Source organism: Phyllobates terribilis, unplaced genomic scaffold (genome assembly GCF_046119375.1).
Source record: "Phyllobates terribilis strain yellow unplaced genomic scaffold, ASM4611937v1 Scaffold_4__5_contigs__length_816908805, whole genome shotgun sequence".
In the NCBI taxonomy this organism is placed as follows: Eukaryota; Metazoa; Chordata; class Amphibia; order Anura; family Dendrobatidae; genus Phyllobates; species Phyllobates terribilis.
Genome location: NW_027362764.1, coordinates 336,730 through 358,949, shown reverse-complemented (window position 1 = coordinate 358,949; position 22,220 = coordinate 336,730).

The window sequence follows — 22,220 nt, the reverse complement described above, 5'->3', positions numbered from 1 at the left end:
TTACTTCTCGTTGGGCCGCGCCGGTTAACTGGCCTATCAGTATGGTCACTTTTTGTTCCTCCGTCAGCGGGTACACCTTGAATAGGCTATATAGTATCTCCTTAACGTCGCTCAGGGTATGTGACTCCCCTGAGTACTGGGGCAACCAGGCCATTCCGGGGATATAAGGCATTGTGAACGGCATTACTGCGGCAGAGGCCGTGCTGGCGGTGACAGCCCTCTCTGCTTCCGTCATCCTCTTCCCCCCTAGGCAACCGTGGCCTACCTTCCGTTGCTTTTCTTCTGTAGGCCGCAGCTCTGGGGGCGTTCGTCGGGGTTGAGGACCTTGCGTTGCGTCCTGGTGACGTCAGCGTCCTCTCGGCTTCTTTCAGGACCTTGCGCAGCCTCCGTGCGTAAGGCGGGGCTCCAGTTCTTGCGCGCTTTCGTCATCCACTCCCCTATTCTTCCCGCACGGCGTCCCAGAGATGGCGCCCGATGGCGGGAAAATGGCTGCAGATGGCGGGAAACGGCTGCAGAAGGCGGGAAACTCCACGAAGGTAAGTTTTACAGTCTTTCTTCAGGCACGCAGTACCCATTGGTGGCGGGCACGAAATCCTACCGACTACGCCAAAAGTTGACGTGCCCCCTGGGCCGCGTGAGGAACCCGGAACCGGGCCTTTTTGTGGATGCTGGGGGTTGTAGTCACCGTGGCGGTGACCCAGTCCCGTGGCTCAGGGTGGTCAAAGTAAATGGTAGTCTATATACTAATGTCCGACTACGCCACCCGTGGATTGCAGTCAGGATGAACAGCCGCTGCAGGGCAGACCACTGAGGTTGGTGTTGTGGGTGCAGCAGAGTGTAGTACAACTCCCCATAGGTGGAGTGTTGCCTCAGGGCAGTGTATGCAGAGGATGGGGGTGATGGTGCGCGGGAGCAGCAGTAACCACACGGAGTTTGTCATGCAAGTCAAGGTCTTTACTGTTGGTGGTATGAAAGGACCTGTCCGGAATACAGGTTAACAATGGAGGCCTGGTCAGTCTGAGAGCAACTGGGAAATCCTGCTTGTCAGGGGGAGTTTGTAGGCCTACCGTGCTGACTTCACTCTTTCTTGGCTATCCCGCTGTAGTGTAGTGGAAGCCCACGTCCCTGAGTGTACCATGTTGTTCTCACCCGTATGACTGGCGACTCGGGCCTTCCGTGCTTCTCACCCCTCCAGGGCAGTAGTGGTCCCTCTCGTGTGGCTGAGCCTCCGGGCTTCCTTGGGCCAGAGGACTTGAAGTCCCCTGCATGGTGGTTTTCTGCTGCTGGGCTTATAACCCTCACAGCCTCGGACTCCAGTGTCCGGCTAGTAAGTCTCTGGCCAGGACAAACTCTGCTAGTTCCCCTCCTGGCCTCGTGTTCCTCCTCTGCCTACAGGGACTCCTCAGCCTGCTGCTGATCTGTCCCTCTCTCTGGAACTAGACTGGAACTTGTCTCTGGCTTCACTGGTCTGTCTAACCCCGCCCCAGATCCAGTTTATAAAGGGCAGGTTTCTCCCCTCCCTGGACTGAGGCAGGAGGTGCTGAAAGCTAATTGTCCCCAACCAGGGAACCTCCCACCTGCTCTCAGACATGACATTGCTGCCACTGTGGCAACCAACCTCGGGGTGCCACACTATTCCTTGTAAAAGTGAAAAAATGGGGCTAAAGCAACATTTTAGAGTAAAAATTAAATTTTTCTATTTGACTTTGTATTAATTCCTGTATAGGTCCAGAAGAGTTAACAAAAATTCCTGACAGCAGTTTTGAAATATTTAAGGGGTGCGTTTTTTAAACTAGTATCACTTTTGGGGAGTTTCCAATATATAAGCCCTTCAAAGTCTATTGAAATGTGAAACAGGTTTTGTAAATTTCTTGAAAAAAATGAGAAATTGCTATTAAACTTTTAATCACTCTAACATACTAAAAAAATAAAATGACATTTGAAAAATGATGCTGATGTAAAGTAGACATAAGGGAAATGTTGTCTTAATTATTTTGTACAACATGACTAACTGGTTTAGGGATATAATGATTGAAAGTTTGAAAATTGAAAGTTTTTCAAAATTTTCACTAAAATTCCAATATTTTCCCAAATAAATGCAAAACATATCGACCTAAATTTACTACTAAAATAGACTACAAAACATTCTCAGCTGGGATACCTTGAAGCGTTAGAGTTATTACCACATATAGTGACACCGGACAGAGTTCAAAAATTTGCCCTGGTCATTAGAGGGAATCTGTCAGCAAGTTTTTACTATATAATTTGAAGACAGCATGAGGTAAGCCACGGACCCACTATCAGTATTTGGTCAGTATTTTTTTCTCAGGAATGGGAGCCAAAACCAGGTGAGGAACAATCAGAGAAAAGGTAGAATAGAAGCAAGTCACCAATTCTGCATTTATCATCCACTCCTGGTTTTGTCTCCCACGCCTGAGAAGAAACACTGCCCGAATACTGACCAAATACTGATAGTGGGGCTGTGGCCGTAGGGGATAAAACACAGATTTCAGCTTGACATCTGAGATTTTGTTTCCTTACAATGATTGTTTTAGCACCAGTAGCTTATCATTGCTGTGACTAGCTGGTTGACTGCCTCCTACTCCAGCACGCCCCTTCCTGTGATAGGCAGCTCACTCTCTATGGACATTGTATATACAGAGCCCAGTCCTCCTGTGATAGGCAGCTCACTCTCTATGGACATTGTATATACAGAGCCCGGTCTTCCTGTGATAGGCAGCTCACTCTCTATGGACATTGTATATACAGAACAAAAAACCAAGCAATGTGAACTGAGGTCTAAGATGGTAGACATGCAAGAAATAGGAGCATGTTCACACTAGCAAAAAGAAGCAAAACCTACAAAAGACAAAAATATATCTCATACCCTACCATCATTATATATAAATGTAAAGCAAAGTGCATAATAAATATAGGGTACTTAGTGAACTATTTTTGATCAAAAAAAGTATACAAGCCGTCCCACCAGCGGCAAGGTGACCCTAAATTGGGACGGTACCTATACTGTCTATATTAAAAACCTTACTGTATATCAAAGTTGAAGTGATGCATATAAAAGGGCAGACAAATAGGACCGGGTCCCAACTCCAGGCCACCCAGGCCCGTGGTAAGCTACATATATACTAATCAGCTCAACAAAGGGGATGCCACACCCTTAAATTGCACAGAATGCAAACAAGACAAAAAACCAAGCAATGTGAACTGAGGTCTAAGATGGTAGACATGCAAGAAATAGGAGCATGTTCACACTAGCAAAAAGAAGCAAAACCTACAAAAGACAAAAATATATCTCATACCCTACCATCATTATATATAAATGTAAAGCAAAGTTGCATAATAAATATAGGGTACTTAGTGAACTATTTTTGATCAAAAAAAGTATACAAGCCGTCCCACCAGCGGCAAGGTGACCCTAAATTGGGACGGTACCTATACTGCCTATATTAAAACCTTACTGTATATCAAAGTTGAAGTAATGCATATAAAAGGGTAGACAAATAGGACCGGGTCCCAACTCCAGACCACCCAGGCCCGTGGTAAGCTACATATATACTAATCAGCTCAACAAAGGGGATGCCACACCCTTAAATTGCACAGAATGCAAACAAGACAAAAAACCAAGCAATGTGAACTGAGGTCTAAGATGGTAGACATGCAAGAAATAGGAGCACTAAGTACCCTATATTTATTATGCAACTTTGCTTTACATTTATATATAATGATGGTAGGGTATGAGATATATTTTTGTCTTTTGTAGGTTTTGCTTCTTTTTCCTAGTGTGAACATGCTCCTATTTCTTGCATGTCTACCATCTTAGACCTCAGTTCACATTGCTTGGTTTTTTGTCTTGTTTGCATTCTGTGCAATTTAAGGGTGTGGCATCCCCTTTGTTGAGCTGATTAGTATATATGTAGCTTACCACGGGCCTGGGTGGTCTGGAGTTGGGACCCGGTCCTATTTGTCTGCCCTTTTATATGCATCACTTCAACTTTGATATACAGTAAGGTTTTTAATATAGACAGTATAGGTACCGTCCCAATTTAGGGTCACCTTGCCGCTGGTGGGACGGCTTGTATACTTTTTTTGATCAAAAATAGTTCACTAAGTACCCTATATTTATTATGCAACTTTGCTTTACATTTATATATAATGATGGTAGGGTATGAGATATATTTTTGTCTTTTGTAGGTTTTGCTTCTTTTTGCTAGTGTGAACATGCTCCTATTTCTTGCATGTCTACCATCTTAGACCTCAGTTCACATTGCTTGGTTTTTTGTCTTGTTTGCATTCTGTGCAATTTAAGGGTGTGGCATCCCCTTTGTTGAGCTGATTAGTATATATGTAGCTTACCACGGGCCTGGGTGGTCTGGAGTTGGGACCCGGTCCTATTTGTCTGCCCTTTTATATGCATCACTTCAACTTTGATATACAGTAAGGTTTTTAATATAGACAGTATAGGTACCGTCCCAATTTAGGGTCACCTTGCCGCTGGTGGGACGGCTTGTATACTTTTTTTGATCAAAAATAGTTCACTAAGTACCCTATATTTATTATGCAACTTTGCTTTACATTTATATATAATGATGGTAGGGTATGAGATATATTTTTGTCTTTTGTAGGTTTTGCTTCTTTTTGCTAGTGTGAACATGCTCCTATTTCTTGCATGTCTACCATCTTAGACCTCAGTTCACATTGCTTGGTTTTTTGTCTTGTTTGCATTCTGTGCAATTTAAGGGTGTGGCATCCCCTTTGTTGAGCTGATTAGTATATATGTAGCTTACCACGGGCCTGGGTGGTCTGGAGTTGGGACCCGGTCCTATTTGTCTGCCCTTTTATATGCATCACTTCAACTTTGATATACAGTAAGGTTTTTAATATAGACAGTATAGGTACCGTCCCAATTTAGGGTCACCTTGCCGCTGGTGGGACGGCTTGTATACTTTTTTTGATCAAAAATAGTTCACTAAGTACCCTATATTTATTATGCAACTTTGCTTTACATTTATATATAATGATGGTAGGGTATGAGATATATTTTTGTCTTTTGTAGGTTTTGATTGTATATACAGAGCCCGGTCCTCCTGTGATAGGCAGCTCACTCTCTATGGACATTGTATATACAGAGCCCGGTCTTCCTGTGATAGGCAGCTCACTCTCTATGGACATTGTATATACAGAGCCCGGTCTTCCTGTGATAGGCAGCTCACTCTCTATGGACATTGTATATACAGAGCCCGGTGGGGGTGGGGTTAGCATTTTAGCTCTGATTGCTAAATCTAAAACCTCTGCTTGTAAGAGAACGGCTGCACCCAGTTAACTAAGTGATACATTGTTTGATTCAGCTTCTCTTTGCCTACATCATGCTGCTCTAAGATGAGGTTGCAAAAATCTGTTGACAGATTCCCTTTAAGGTTAAAATTGGCTCAGTGACTTAGGGGTTAATATTAATTAATATATTTTATTTGTGCTTTCCTACAATGATAAGTGATAGCATATTACAGTCAGCAAACTCACATTAAATCTTCATATAAAAGAAAACCAGTTAAAGCTCTGTTTCAACTATGTCAAACAACTGGAAAGATAGGGGGAGATTATTTAAAAGAAGTGCAAAGGAAATATGTCATGGTTGGCCAAAGCTATCAATTACTTTTTTTGCAAATGATTCTCTGTAAAATTGAAAAATTAGATATTTAATCTGATTTGTTGCCATGAGCATCAACTCCTTATTTCTTTCACACTGATTACAGTAAATCTCCCACATACAGTTACATATTTTTCGGACTATAAGACGCACTTTTTTCCTCCAAAATTTTGGAGGAAAATGGGGGGATGCATCTTATAGTCCGAATGTTGGGGGGGGGGTATATATATACACTGTGTGGGGTATGGGGGGAGCGGTAACGGCGGAGGAGCGGGACACAGGAGGCAGCAGCCGCCCGCTGCAGCCTACACTGTCCCCACTGCTAAAGAAAATGAATATTCACTGGGCGTGGGGAGCAGTGAATATTCATGCTCCTTAATAGCGGCACACAGTGTAGCCACAGCGCGGCTCCTACTGTTGCCGGAATCACCTGTGCCCGCTGTTAAACGGCATGAATATGCAACCTCTCTCCACGCCCATGGGAGTGGAGAGGGGTGAATATTCATGCCCTTTAATAAGCGGACACACGCAATAGCCCGGCAGCAGCAGGAGCCGCGCTGCGGCTACGCTGCGTGCCGGCTATTAAGGAGCATGAAGTCACTGCTCCCTGCGCCCACAGTCCTGACTTCCAGCAGCTGATCTCTCCATGTGAGCCGCGCATGGCAGTGACGTCATGCGCAGCCCACATGGAGAGATCAGTGCGGGCAGACAGGATGCATCGCTGGAGAAGAGAAGAAAGGTGAGTAGGAATGTTTATTTTTTATGTGCAGCCTGGTGGGGATTAGGGGGACCATGCATACTAGGATAAGGATGAGGGGGCCATACATACAAGGGTAAGGATGAGGGGTGCCATGCATACCAGGATAACCCTGATGGGGCATACATAACAGGATAAAGATGAGGGGGCCATACATACCAGGATAAGAATGAGGGGCCATACGTACCAGGATAAGGATGAGGGGTGCTATGTGTGGCGCCCCTGAGGGTTCGACCGCCACAGAGATGCTGCACTTCTATAATGGAGTGTAGTGTTCCTCCTCTGAGGTAAGGCCGGTGTGATAGTCGTGACCCAAACTTTTGCATCCAACACCACATTTCTCCACCAGAGGGAGGTAGTAAGCACTAGGTGCTGCTCCCCTGGTTACAGGGAGACTGGGGAACCAAGAGTTAGTGGATGCGTGTGGAGGACCTACAAGTTAGTTACACCTTAGATTTCATATTTAATACAAAGCCATCTTTGATCTTGGTCCTTTTTAGTCCATCTGCTAGTCCTTGTTAGTTAGTTGGTCGTACTGTGCTGTCAAATACTGTGTGTAATGTGACCTCCCTCCCGGAGCGCAGATCCTGTGTGGGCCTGCACCGGCAAGGGACACAGCCCTCGTACCCTGGCCTTGGGATGAGAGGTAGGTTGCAGACAAGGAATGTCTCAACCCGGCCAAGGAGCAGGATCAAGAAGGCCCGGAGCTTAAGAGTGTGGCTCCCTAACAAATGGGTCCCAGGCAGGATGCAGACGGAGCGGTGTACGCCACCTGTCCTCGCCATGCTGATATATTCAGAGGGCCTCCGGCTGCAAGAGGGGTACCGGCCCCCGACACCCGACCTTGCTACTCTGTGTCCTGGACGGAAAGGCCGGTTAGGCCCAGAGGATCCCACCGGGTATCAGACGGAGCGGAGCTGCCACCCGTACCCTTGTTCTGAGAGGAGCTCAGAGGGAGACCCGGCCAATTTGCACACACACGGACAGGAAAGGATACGGTCTGTAGTTCAGGAACACTCTGCAGTAGGGTCCCGACTGAATGCTGGACTTACTCGGAGGTTGTCGGACCCCGGTCCCTGGTGACCACAGGACTCCGCGGGGAGCAGGGAGTCGCCTTCCTTTGCCATCTATGTGAGTAAAGCCTTGGAAGTTCACCCCTATGGCCTCCGGACTGTTTATTCTGCGCCATACCGCACGACGCGGCGCCCGTCTACTACCCCCATCCTCCTGTCCCTCTGCCCTGAGCCCTTGCTCCGCCTGTGGGGAGTAGTAATAACTTTGGCCGCCATAACACCAGGCCTCAGCGGACTGCAGCGGCGCTGGTGGCCCTTCACCAGGCACCACAGGTGGCGTAGTCGTTAATCAGCCACTCAACCCGGACAAGCCCATACCATCTCTTTCTAATGTGACGGCCCTGAGCACGGGTTGGGCCCAGGCCATGGCTGCATCCCACCTCTCCATCACAAGGCCCGACACCGAGTCCCCCAACACCCAGGGTAAAACACGGGCTTTACGAGTAGAGGTGTCACACTATGTATACCAGGATAGGGATCAGGGGTGCCATGCATACCCGGATAGGGATTAGGGGTGCCATGCATACCAGGAGAGGGATGAGGGGTGCCATGCATACTAGGACGGGGATGAGGGGTGCCATGCATACCAGGATGGGGATTGCTGTGCCATGCATACCAGGATGGGGATGATGGGTGCCATGCATACCAGGATAGGGATGAGGGGTGCCATGCATACCAGGATAGGGATGAGGGGTGCCATGCATACCAGGATAAGGATGAGGGGTGCCATGCATACCAGGATGGAGGGATGCCAGGCATACCAGGATGGGGATGGGGACCACGTATAAAAGGAAGGGGGGGCATATATACCAGGATGGGGGATATTGTCAGAATTGGGGGACATTACCCCTATACCAGTGTCAGCAGAAGACCCTCTCCCCCTTAAAAGTGCATCATGACCACATTTTTCCTTAAATTTTAATTTTTTTATTTTCCTTCTCTAAAACCTAGGTGCGTCTTATAGTCTGAAAAATACGGTATATACAGAACAGACCAAAAGTTTGGACACACCTTCTTGAAGCTCATCAAGAGAATGCCAAGAGTGTGCAAAGCAGTCATCAAAGCAAAAGGTGGCTACTTTGAAGAACCTAGAATATAAGACATATTTTCAGTTGTTTCACACTTTTTTGTTAAGTATATAATTCCACATGTGGTAATTCATAGTTTTGATGCCTTCAGTGTGAATGGACAATTTTCATAGTCATGAAACTACAGAAAAATCTTTAAATGAGAAGGTGTGTCCAAACTTTTGGTCTGTACTGTACCGGTTCTCTGCACCATCATTCCTTCTACTCATTCTCTATATGTCAACCAGGGCTGCTTCTGTCATGAGGTGAGATGAGCATCTTGCCCCAGGCGCTTGTTGGAGCAATCTGAAAGGGGTGGCAGAATGCGGCTGCTGCCCCCTCAGAGACACTAGACACAGGCCTGTAGGCGGCTGCTGCCCCCTCAGAGACACTAGACACAGGCCTGTAGGCGGCTGCTGCCCCCTCAGAGACACTAGACACAGGCCTGTAGGCGGCTGCTGCCCCCTCAGAGACACTAGACACAGGCCTGTAGGCGGCTGCTGCCCCCGCAGAGACACTAGACACAGGCCTGTAGGCGGCTGCTGCCCCCTCAGAGACACTAGACACAGGCCTGTAGGCAGCTGTTGCCCCCTCAGAGACACTAGACACAGGCCTGTAGGCGGCTGCTGCCCCCTCAGAGACACTAGACACAGGCCTGTAGGCGGCTGCCAGTCACAGTGTATCAGACAGAGGGGCAAGATTGCAGCGCAGAGGGGGGCGCTCCATTGCTAGCTCCATACTCAAGTGCAGCGTTGATGCTCCTGTGATATCCAGCATTAGGCTGGATTCATATGGGATCATTATTTCCACTATTAAAACATACAAAACAAGCAGGGGCGTAATGATCGCGGTCATAGAGGGTACAACCGGGACCAGACCCATGCTTGTGCGTGGCCCGACGACACCAATTTCACCTGGATGTGCATTCTCTGACACACATTCTGCTGAAATGTATTGTGACGCAGAGACCCGCCGGCTCCCTGCACTTCAAGACAAGCTGTCAGCCAATCAGAGGCTGGCAAAAGGTGTTGGCGGCCCTTGGCGGCCCGCAGAAGTCCGCTACCGGCTGGGGGAACATTATACCAGGATGGCGGACCTTATACCAGGATGGCGGACCTTATACCAGGATGGCGGACATTTCATCAGGATAGCGGACATTACACTGGGATGGCGGACATTACATCAGGATGGCGGACATTATATCAGGATGGGGAAATTATATCAGAATGAAGGACATTATATCAGGATGGGAGATAAGATACCAGGCTGGGAACATTATATTAAGATGGGGACAATATACCAGGATGAGTGACATTACACCAGAATGGCGGACATTATACCAGAAGGGGGACATGGTTATAGCATGTTACATAGTTACATAGTTTATAAGGCCGAAAAAAAACAAGCGTCCATCCAGTTCAGCCTATGGAGCCCAGGATGGGGGACATTATACCAAAATGGGGACATTGTATCAGTCAGGGGTGGTACAGGGTGGGCATCAGTCAGGGTTGATACAGGGGCACTCAGGGGTAATACAGGGGAGGCTCAGACAGTCAGGGGTGAAACAAAAAATTGAGGGAAATCCTCCCTTAGTGACTGAGCCCTCTCACCCTCTATCACCAATGAGTAAAGCCCCTCACTGTTGGTGTTGATGGGGGCTCAGTTATGTGATAATCCTGCTCAGCTACATATATCTCACCTTTGGTGAGTGATGTAGCAGGCAGCCATCCATCTCCCTGTGCTTCTCACTGTCAGCCTGTGACACAGTTAGGGGGGAGCACGGTTACTCAGCACATCATGGCTCATTACCTCAGCTCTGCTGTTAGCACGGGGAAGAGGCCACAAACAAAACTAACACTGATTGGCTGCGATGCTGCCAATCAATATTAGACTTACCAACAGCAGCACCGCTCTCCCTGGTTGCTCCAGGTGCGGTATCGCAGAGGCAGAGATTCAGCATTATTGATCAGCGATCAGTCAGTCCCTGAAGTGAGCTGCTGTCTGCACTGCAGCAGAACAGATCCAGTGACTCCCGTACTCTGCCGGGATGTCTAATGCTGGGAGGAGCGGTGAATAGTAATCAGTGACACGTGTGAGCTGCCGTGCTTGCAGCATGTCATGTGCTAGTGCACTGAGTGCTGCTGACTGCTCCTCCCAGCATTAGACATCCCGGGAGAGCAGTGCACGGGTCACTGAATCTCTCCAGCTGCAGACAGCGGCTCACTCCTCATACTGACCAGAACACTGATCCATCCTGCTGAATCCTGAACACTGTGATATCGCACCTGGAACTGAATCACTGGAATCAGTAAGTAATAAAAATGCCTTAAAACATCCTCTCTCTCTCATTATTCTGGCATTTGGCAAATATTAAAAATGATGGTAATCCTAATTGACCTAAAACGGGAAAGGTTTATTCTGATTTCACGTCAGATATTGAGAAAAACCTGCGTCTTTTTATATAGTGTATGGAAACTTCTGGTGTCAACTGTATGTGTTTGTGTCCCTATACTTATAGTTTTGGATGATTACTATTGTCCCTTCATTGCATCCAAATAACCTGTTCACAAAATCAAAGTATGTCATTGGGTTGGAAGGGGTTAACCAGGCAGTTCTGATGACATCACAAAGCACATAGACATCCTATGACATCACAATTGGTATAGAATGTACAGAGTGTAACTCCTGAGCCATCTTGTTTCATTCGAGGCTGACTGCTGGAAGGTGACAAGTCCAGGTAGGGAACTCTTCACCTATGACCTCACTCATACATTGTATAGATGGGGGGTCAGTAGTGGGATTCAGAACTGCATCATTAACCTGAAAATCTCAGCAGATGGCGCTGGATCCTGTGTCCCGTGCTGTGATTGTTAGAATGAGTCTATGATTTACAAAAAAATGTTATTGACCAGATCCCATGGAAAATCATTTGGGGGCTTTAGTAAAGCAGTGTGAGCCCGGCCTAACAGGGGCTACCGATCTGGACAAACCCTTCCCTAAATGAGGACTTGCTGGCGATCAACTGATCATGTATCACTGGTCTTGAAGACCCTCAGCAATCGGCTGGCTTTGCTCTCTATGACCCCCATGTGCTCTAATAAAAGCATATAGAAAGGGGAGGGCCGGCTGACACCACCCCATTTGGCTCCATTTTTGGGTAGCTTTGCCATTATTCTTGTCAAAACATAGAGTTTTCAGAACATCCATTTAATAGCAGACTGGTCCAGTTCTCCATTATCCGCTCTCATGGTCCTGCTGGATCAGGAGTGACCGGGAGCTGACGGTTTATGGTGATCAGGAGTTGCAGTATGGCGCCGGTGTTTCCCTTTAGGTCATAGAGCAGTAGGTGACGCGGATTAAATAGGACCTATCATTTAATCCTCATTTTTTGTAATGATAGGTGTTATGTCTCATCTAGTTCAGATGAGCAGCAGTAATGAAGCACGGACCGATGACGGTGGCGCAGCAGGATGGCCGAGCAGAAACAACGGAGAACGCCGTGGCTTGATGGCAGCAGGAAGACCAGAACTGGAACCACAGGAAATCAAGAGCAGAATTGAAGCAACGGCACCTGGTATAATAGAGTTACAGACTCTGATCAGACTTTCATCAGAGTGGTATCAGTTTTTCTCGGACATGGAGAGGAGAAAGAAAAGGTTTCTCACCTTCTCCCTTCTGCAAGTCGGTGAAAATCGGACCACACTCCGATGTCAAAGCGCGGTCCAATTTTTCCACAAGTGCATAGACTTGCATTGCCATTGCCATATTTTGCAGACTATAAGACGCACCCCAAATTTTGGGGTGGAAAATCATTTTTTTAATAAAATGGTGGTGCCTCTTATAGTCCGTTTAACAGTAGGTTACCAGGGGGCGGCGGTGGTGGAGCGGGGTGACAGGAGACAGGGCCACTGCTTTAGCCAGTCGGCGGCGACAGGAGTGGGGCGATGTTGCGGGCCCTGGGCTCTCATAAGATGTCGGCGCCGGTGAGCAGAGTCCCCTTTCCTATAGATTGCCCTGCAGTAGAGTTTGGGAAAATGGCTGCTAGAGGTGACGCATGTGCAGATTGAGATCTCGGGAGATGCATGCGCCGCCTCAAGCGTCCATTTTCCCAAAGTCCACTGCAGGGCAATAAATGGGAAAAGCTACTCTGCTCACCGGCGCCGACATCTTATGAGAGCCCAGGGCCCGCTGACACCGGCCTCCTGTGACCGCGCTCCACCGCAACCACCCCTCGAAAGCTACATTCAGATATTGTATATTAGATTGTAAGCTCCTAGGAAAGGGTGTACATTATTCTGCATGCCCTCAGGAGCAGCCTGTATATTGTATATTAGATTGTAAGCCCCTAGGACAGGGTGTGCATTATTCTGCATGCCCTCAGGAGCACTCTGTATATTGTATATTAGATTGTAAGCTCCTAGTACAGGGTGTGCATAATTCTGCATGCCCTCAGGAGCAGTCTGTATATTGTATATTAGATTGTAAGCTCCTAGGACAGGGTGTGCATTATTCTGCATGCCCTCAGGAGCAGCCTGTATATTGTATATTAGATTGTAAGCTCCTAGGACAGGATGTGCATTATTCTGCATGCCCTCAGGAGCAGTCTGTATATTGTATATTAGATTGTAAGCTCCTAGGACAGGGAGTGCATTATTCTGCATGCCCTCAGAAGCAGTCTGTATATTGTATATTAGATTGTAAGCTCCTAGGACAGGGTGTGCATTATTCTACATGCCCTCAGGAGCAGTCTGTATATTGTATATTAGAATGTAAGCTTCTAGGACAGGGTGTACATTATTCTGCATGCCCTCAGGAGCAGTCTGTATATTGTATATTAGATTGTAAGCTCCTAGGACAGGGTGTGCATTATTCTACATGCCCTCAGGAGCAGTCTGTATATTGTATATTAGAATGTAAGCTTCTAGGACAGGGTGTACATTATTCTGCATGCCCTCAGGAGCAGTCTGTATATTGTATATTAGATTGTAAGCTCTTAGGACAGGGTGTACATTATTCTGCATGCCCTCTGGAGCAGTCTGTATATTGTATATTAGATTGTAAGCTCCTAGTGCAGGATGTGCATTATTCTGCATGCCCTCAGGAGCAGTCTGTATATTGTATATTAGATTGTAAGCCCCTAGGACAGGGTGTGCATTATTCTGCATGCCCTCAGGAGCAGTCTGTATACTGTATATTAGATTGTAAGCTCCTAGGACAGGGTGTACATTATTCTGCATGCCCTCAGGAGCAGTCTGTATATTGTATATTAGATTGTAAGCCCCTAGGACAGGGTGTACATTATTCTGCATGCCCTCAGGAGCAGTCTGTATATTGTATATTAGAATGTAAGCTTCTAGGACAGGGTGTACATTATTCTGCATGCCCTCATGAGCAGTCTGTATTTTGTATATTAGATTGTAAGCTCCTAGTGCAGGGTGTGCATAATTCTGCATGCCCTCAGGAGCAGTCTGTATATTGTATATTAGATTGTAAGCTCCTAGTGCAGGGTGTGCATTATTCTGCATGCCCTCAGGATCAGCCTGTATATTGTATATTAGATTGTAAGCCCCTAGGACAGGGTGTGCATTATTCTGCATGCCCTCAGGAGCAGTCTGTATATTGTATATTAGATTGTAAGCTCCTAGTGCAGGGTGTACATTATTCTGCATGCCCTCAGGAGCATTTTTTACACACATAAACCACAGTTAATAATCTGGTTTAAGGAAGATATACAACAAAGAATCTTAATAAAATCATTCTTTTATTTCATCAATTAAAAAATTTTTTTAAGAATATAATAAAAAATAAGTAAAAGCAGAGACCTAAAGACAATAAGGAGACCACTCCCAGTCAATCCAGTAACATATAGTATTATCCCTAACTGATATATCTACAAGAAATTATATCACTGCAGATCCATTAAGACATCAATACAAATTGCACTATTCCCATAAAAATTGCTCCCAATTTAATTTTGTACATAATATGGAAAGCAATTTTATAAATAAATGTCAAGTGACAGACTAATTATAGAATGTAATCATATTATAAAGTGCCAAAAAATAGTGCAATTGTTATAGTGAAAAACCCAGGTATAAGATATCTAGGGTATGTCTAAGGCATCTAAGATATGTCTAAAGTATCTATATTTAAGACAGCCATAGTACTTACAAAGGGATTGCTGATAATGCTATGTATCTGGAGGTCTCCAAGACAGAACCTGCCCCGACGACGCCGTTTCGCTAATGTGCTTCTTCAATAGGGGCGTATACTCAGTACGAAGCCTTCCGTTTTTATAAGTCCCCCCACCAATCGATTTCAATAATTATCAATATGGGAGTGGTTTCGGCGCATGACCGCATTACTGGGAGTACCGTGTGTATAACCGGACTTCCGGAATATGGCGCCTGACACGCATGCGGTGGAACGCACGCTGTGTGTAGTGCGCAAGACCGGAAGTCCCACGGGTCCGCTCGTGCTCATGCGCACTCTCCATCCTAGATTCCCCATATAGAAGTGGCGAAGTATAGATCGTGCCCGTAAGTGGATACCTATTCTATTTACTGTTGTACATGCTTTAAGCCCTATAACACGCGGTACGGCAGTGGCTTCAACCATAATTGAATCCAAGGGTGACCATATAGTCATTATGAAATAATGATGTACATATGTTACATGGCAAAAAGAATGGAAGATCAAAAAAAGTGCCATATAAAGATGAATTCATATAGATAGTGTACTGTATATCAAATAATGCCCATTATACACTGCATAAATAAATTAATCATAGCAGATGCCATGAATAACACATAATGTAGATGTAGACTACTGTGTATGAGTTGTAAAGTGATGTATAGGGAGGTATAATTATTTATTGTCAATATTACATAAGATATAAAGTATAAAGGTGAAAAAAGTGGTAAAATATAATAGTGTAATGTGAATGAAATAAAATTTAAATATATTGTAGTGAAGTGACCATATTCATATATAATGTTATTATTTAGTGACATGTAAAATATAGTGACATGTGCAAAAGATCATGAATAAAAAAATAAAAAGTAAGAAATATGAAAGGTATATAAAGTGACTAAGGTGAAATAGTGTTGTTAGATTGAAGATAAAAATAAAAAATAAAAAAAATAAAAAAATAAATATTTATATATATATACTATTTTACCAAGATATAAAATCTAAATAAAAATATATAATTAATTAATACAATATATAACAGTAATGCAATACAGTTCATAGTTCCTCCCATCATCACTGTACTATACATGTTTATACTTTTTTTACTTTTTTTTTAAAAAGTCCACAGTTTATCTTTATACTATTAGTTGATTTGGTTTCAGGTAGACGCTCCGACCTTTATCTTCTTATGCTATTCATCTCCTTTTTTGCAGAAGTCTGGCCAGATCACCACAAGGACACAACCAACCACGGCCAACACAAGGGACACCACCACGGAACATCGACCAGAACAACAGGTGAGGACTAAATAGAACAAAATGAAATTAAAACCATATAAAAACACAGAACAGCTTAAAAAGGTGCCAGACAAGGTTTAGGGAAATGAAAAATTATATATTTAGAGAATAAAGATGCAGCGACAATTGTATAGACTAAAATTTAGGTACTATATAATGGAATATGTATTAGGTGTTATACACTTCAAAATTATGGACATAATGTCATGGATATGGATATGAATATGTGTCATATATCCCAACTAATTCTTAATGAAGCTGCTATAAAAAGGCAGCAAAGCCGAATTGTTCATTCAGGCCTTGGGGGGATATAGTACCCAGCCTGAATATCCATTTACTCTCCAGTCTTGCTAAGGTTTGGCCCAGATTACCACCTCTAATCCCCATATCAACCTGGTCAATGCCTTTTATTATAAGACCTCTAGGGTCGCTATTATGGTGGAGCTTGAAGTGTCTAGGGAGAGTTCTCAATCCAGTTGTTTCCTCCATGGACATTGATTTTTCTATATCCAGGATATGCTCCCTAGTCCTTATTCTTAATTCTCGTGTTGTAAGCCCAATATATATTTTCTTACACGGACACTCCGCATGATAAATAACACCCTTTGAACTGCATGATAGGGGCTTTCTAATCTCGTATATTCGACTATTGTCGTGATTCCTGAACTCCTTACTATTGGTCATATTTTTGCATGCTTTACATTTTCCGCATATGAAAAAGCCATTCTTATTATCGTCCACTTTACGCACATATGAATCTTTTTCATAATGGCTGTGTACCAAGGAATCTTTCAGGAGCCCTCAGGATCAGTCTGTATATTGTATATTAGATTGTAAGCTCCTAGGACAGGGTTTACATTATTCTGCATGCCCTCAGGAGCAGTCTGTATTTTGTATATTAGATTGTAAGCTCCTAGGACAGGGTGTGCATTATTCTGCATGCCCTCAGGAGCAGTCTGTATATTGTATATTAGATTGTAAGCTCCTAGGACAGGGTGTGCATTATTCTGCATGCCCTCAGGAGCAGTCTGTATATTGTATATTAGATTGTAAGCTCCTAGGACAGGGTGTACATTATTCTGCATGCCCTCAGGAGGGAGCAGTCTGTATACTGTATATTAGATTGTAAGCTCCTAGTGCAGGGTGTACATTATTCTGCATGCCCTCAGGAGCAGTCTGTGTACTGTATATTAGATTGTAAGCTCCTAGGACAGGGTGTACATTATTCTGCATGCCCTCAGGAGCAGTCTGTATATTGTATATTAGATTGTAAGCTCCTAGGACAGGGTGTACATTATTCTGCATGCCCTCAGGAGCAGTCTGTATATTGTATATTAGATTGTAAGCTCCTAGGACAGGGTGTACATTATTCTGCATGCCCTCAGGAGGGAGCAGTCTGTATACTGTATATTAGATTGTAAGCTCCTAGTGCAGGGTGTACATTATTCTGCATGCCCTCAGGAGCAGTCTGTGTACTGTATATTAGATTGTAAGCTCCTAGTACAGGGTGTACATTATTCTGCATGCCCTCAGGAGCAGTCTGTATACTGTATATTATATTGTAAGCTCCTAGGACAGAGCTTTGTGGGTGAGAACAAGCAATTTAAATTGGATCCTATAATTCATGGGCAGCCAGTGCAATAACTGGCACAGAGCGGAGGAGTCTGAGTAACGATTAGCCAAATAGATGACCCTGGCAGCAGCATTAAAGATGGACTGGAGGGGGGGAAAGTCGAGTGAGGGGGAGGCCAATTAAAAGAGAGTTACAGTAGACGAGGCGGGAGTGGATCAGGGCAACAGCGAGGGTTTTTGTTGTTTCCAAGGTGAGAAAGTGGCGGATTCTAGAGATGTTCTTCAGGTGCAAGTGACAAGAGTGGGCAAGAGATTGTATGTGGAAGGTGAAGGAGAGATTGGTGTCAAACACAACGCCCAGACAACGCACCTGCTGGCTCGGCATTATTGTGGTACCACACACGGAGAGAGAGAAGTAAGATTTCGAGAGGTGGGTAGACGGCGGGAGCACAAGAAATTCAGTATTTGGAAAGGTTGAGTTTCAGGTAGAGAGCGGACATTATGTTAGAAACTGCGGCCAGACAGTCACTGGTGTTCTGTAGTACAGCGGGGGTAAGGTCAGGGGATGAGGTGTATAGTTGTGTGTCATCAGCATAAAGATGGTACTGAAAACCAAATTTGCTGATGGTCTGTCCAATTGGGGCTGTGCAGAGAGAGAATAGAAGAGGGCCAAGGACTGAACCCTGGGGAACCCCAATAGTGAGAGGAAGGGGAGAAGAAGTGGAGCCAGTGAACGGTACACTGAAAGAGCGGTCAGATAGGTAGGAGGAGAACCAGGAGAGAGCAGTGTCCTTAATGCCGATTGAGTGGAGCGTAGAGAGTAGGAGGTGGTGGTCAACGGTGTCAAAGGCGGCAGAGAGGTCAAGAGGAATGAGCAGAGAGTGGTGACCATTACGTTTTGCTGTCAGAAGGTCATTGGTTACTTTGATGAGTGCAGTTTCTGTAGAATTTAGGGGACGGAAGCCGGACTGTGATGGGTCTAGAAGAGAGTGAGTGGAGAGGTAACTGGTAAGGCGGGAGTAGACCAGGCGCTCCAAGAGTTTAGAGATGAAGGGAAGATTGGAGACTGGTCTGTAGTTGTTTGTGCAGGAAAGGTCAAGAGAGGGCTTTTTTTAATAATGGAGTAATGATGGAGTGTTTGAAGGAGGAGGGGAAGATACCAGAAGAGAGGGAGAGGTTGAAGATTTTAGTTAGGCGAGTAGTGACGACTGAAGAAAGAGACTGGAGTAGATGTTAGGGGATGGGGTCAGTGGTGCATGTAGTGGGATGGGAAGAAGAGAGGAGCCTGGAGACTTTGTCTTCTGTGACTGGGTCATATGTCGAGAGTGATCCAGAGGGGATGTGGGGAGGGATGGGAGTCACGGCTCTTGGTGGCTGGGGGCTGATTTCCTGATGGATGGTGTCTATTTTGTCTGTGAAGTAGGAGGCCAAGTCCTCAGCACAAATGTCTGTGATGGGGGCCTGCGCTTTAGGACTGAGGAGGGAGTGAAAGGTATTGAAGACTTTTTTGGGATTGTTGGATAGTGAGGAGATCAGGGTGGTGAAGTAGGTCTGTTTGGCGAGGTTAAGGGCAGAGTTATATGTTTTTAACATAAATTTGTAGTGGATAAAGTCTTCTAGTGTGCGAGTTTTCCTCCATAGGCGTTCGGCACTTCTAGAGCAACGCTGGAGAAATCGGGTTTGCGGTGTGACCCAGGGCTGTTTTGCTCTGTGTTTAGAGGTTCTGAGGGTGATGGGTGCTACTTGGTCCAGCGTGCTTCTGAGAGTGTCATTGTAGTGGTTTACAGCCAGATCAGGACAGGAAAAAGAGGAGATTGAGGACAGTGATGAGTGAAGGGAGTCTGTAAGTGTATGAGGGTTAATGGCTTGTAGATTTCTGAATGTGTGATAGGTAGGAGTGTGCTGGGGTGGGTGAGGATTTGTGAGCGTGAAGGAGAGAATGTTATGATCAGAGAGGGGAAGAGGGGGGTTATTTAAGTGGGGGATTGAACTAAGCCGGACAAAGACCAGATCAAGGGTGTTTCCATCTTTGTGTGTCTCAGAGGTTGAAAGCTGTGAGAGGCCAAGAGAAGTGGTGAAAGATAGAAGCTGGGATGCGTATGAGGAGGTGGGGCTGTTTATGGGGATGTTGAAGTCTCCCAGGATAAGGGTTGGTAAATCTGAGGACATGAAATGCAGCAGCCAGGCAGAAAAATGATCAAGGAACTGGGTGGGTGAGCCTGGGGAACGGATATACGACCGCTACTCTGAGGGAGAGGGGATGGAAGAGCCTGATGGTGTGGACCTCAAAAGAAGGGAATGAGAGTGATGGTAATGGGGGGATGACCTGGAAGGTGCAATGTGGGGACAGGAGTATGCCGACCCCACCACCAAGTATGTTTGTAGGTCTCGGGGAATGGGAAAAATGCAGGCCGCCATGAGAAATAGCAGCAGTGGACACAATGTCAGAATCCTGGATCCAGGTTTCAGTGAGGGCCAGCAGATTGAGAGAGTTGGTCAGAAAGTAATTGTGCAGTCAAGGAAGCTTGTTGCATATAGACCATGGATTCCTCAGTGCGCAATTGAAGGAGGGAGATGAAGGAGTACAGCTGATGTTAATAAGGATAGCAGCGTTTCGATGTGAGGTAAGGGAGAGGTTGAGGTTGGTGGAGAGTGGTCCGGGGTTAGGAGAGATATCCCCTGAAATGAGTAGTAGCAGTTAAAAGAGAAAGAGCAGATAGTTTTTGGATTTGTGATATAGTTTCCTGTGCAATAACTTTGGATAAAATAGAGTGAGATTTTTCAGGAAGTTCAAAAGAGCATGGGAGCTGTACATAGGAGAGGGAAGGAGAGAGGGGCAGATATGGATGAGTGGTGATGGAGGGGGGATAGGGCGGTGATTGTGGATGAAAAAAGCACACAGGAATATGGATGCAGGAGTAAAGTACATAGTTTGAAGAGAGTATAAAGTGTGGGTTACCTGACTCCTGCCCTGAATGACTGCCATTGAAATGACTGTCAGACACTTGTCGAACAGGACACTTTGCTGAAGAGGACACGTGCGTGCACCCCTTATGATGCATCTAGATTTATAGGAAGGACTATAGCATCAGGTGAGAGGGATTGTGGGAGCTACTTGTGACTAAATTGGCAGCTGCTCAGCTCACCAGGGAGTGGATAGCTGATCAAAGACACAGACCTAACACACTATGCCTGACACAGTATAACACCTTTCACCATCAGATAAAGTCTACAATGATGAAAGGACAGACAGTGACTATTGAATACAATGCATCAAATAACAGAGCACAGATAGAGCAAACAGAAACATTATACCATCGAAATGGTTTCAAGATGAGAGTTCAGCAGATGACATTAATCCAGCAAGCAGAGATGTTATACCATAGGAATGGATTCAAGATGAGAGTTCACCAGATGACATAGATCCAGCAAGCAGAGATGTTATAACATAGAAATGGTTTCAAGATGAGAGTTCAGCAGATGGCATAGATTCAGCAAGCAGAGATATAATACCATAGAAATGGTTTCAAGATGAGAGTTCAGCAGATGACGTAGATCCTGCAAACACACATGTTATACCATAGAAATGGTTTCAAGTCGACAGTTCAGCAGATGACATAGATCCAGCAAGCAGAGATGTTATAACATAGAAATGGTTTCAAGATGAGAGTTCAGCAGATGACATAGTTCCAGAAAGCAGAGATGTTAGACCATAGAAATGGTTTCAGGATGAGAGTTCAGCAGATGAGATAGATCCAGCAAGTAGACATGTTATACCATAGAAATGGTTTCAAGATGAGAGTACAGCAGATGACAAAGATCCTGCAAGCAAAGATGTTATACCATAGAAATGATTTCAAGATGAGAGTACAGCAGATGACAAAGATCCTGCAAGCAAAGATGTTATACCATAGAAAAGGTTTCAAGATGAGAGTTCAGCAGATGACACAGATCCAGCAAGCAGAGATGTTATACTATAGAAATAGTTTCAAGATGAGAGCTCAGCAGATGACATAGATCCAGCAAGCAGAGATGTTATACCATAGAAATGATTTCAAGGTGAGAGTTCTGCAGATGACATAGATCCAGCAAGCAGAGATGTTATACCATAGAAATGGTTTCAAGATGAGAGTTCAGCAGATGACACAGATCCAGCAAGCAGAAATGTTATACCATACAAATGGTTTCAAGATCAGAGTTCAGCAGATGATATAGATCCAGCAAGCAGAGATGTTATACCATAGAAATGGTTTCAAGATGAGAGTTCAGCAGATGACATAGATCCAGCAAGCAGAGACGTTATACCATAGAAATGGTTTCAAGATGAGAGCTCAGCAGATGACACAGATCCAGCAAAAAGAGATGTTATACCATAGAAATGGTTTCAAGATGAGAGTTCAGCAGATGACATATGGTTTCAAGATGAGAGTTCAGAAGATGACATAGATCGAGCAAGCAGAGATGTTATACCATAGAAATGGTTTCAAGATGAGAGTTCAGCAGATGACATAGATCCAGCAAGCAGAGATGTTATACCTCTAGACATAGTTTCAAGATAAGAGTTCAGCAGATGACATAGATCCAGCAAGCAGAGATGTT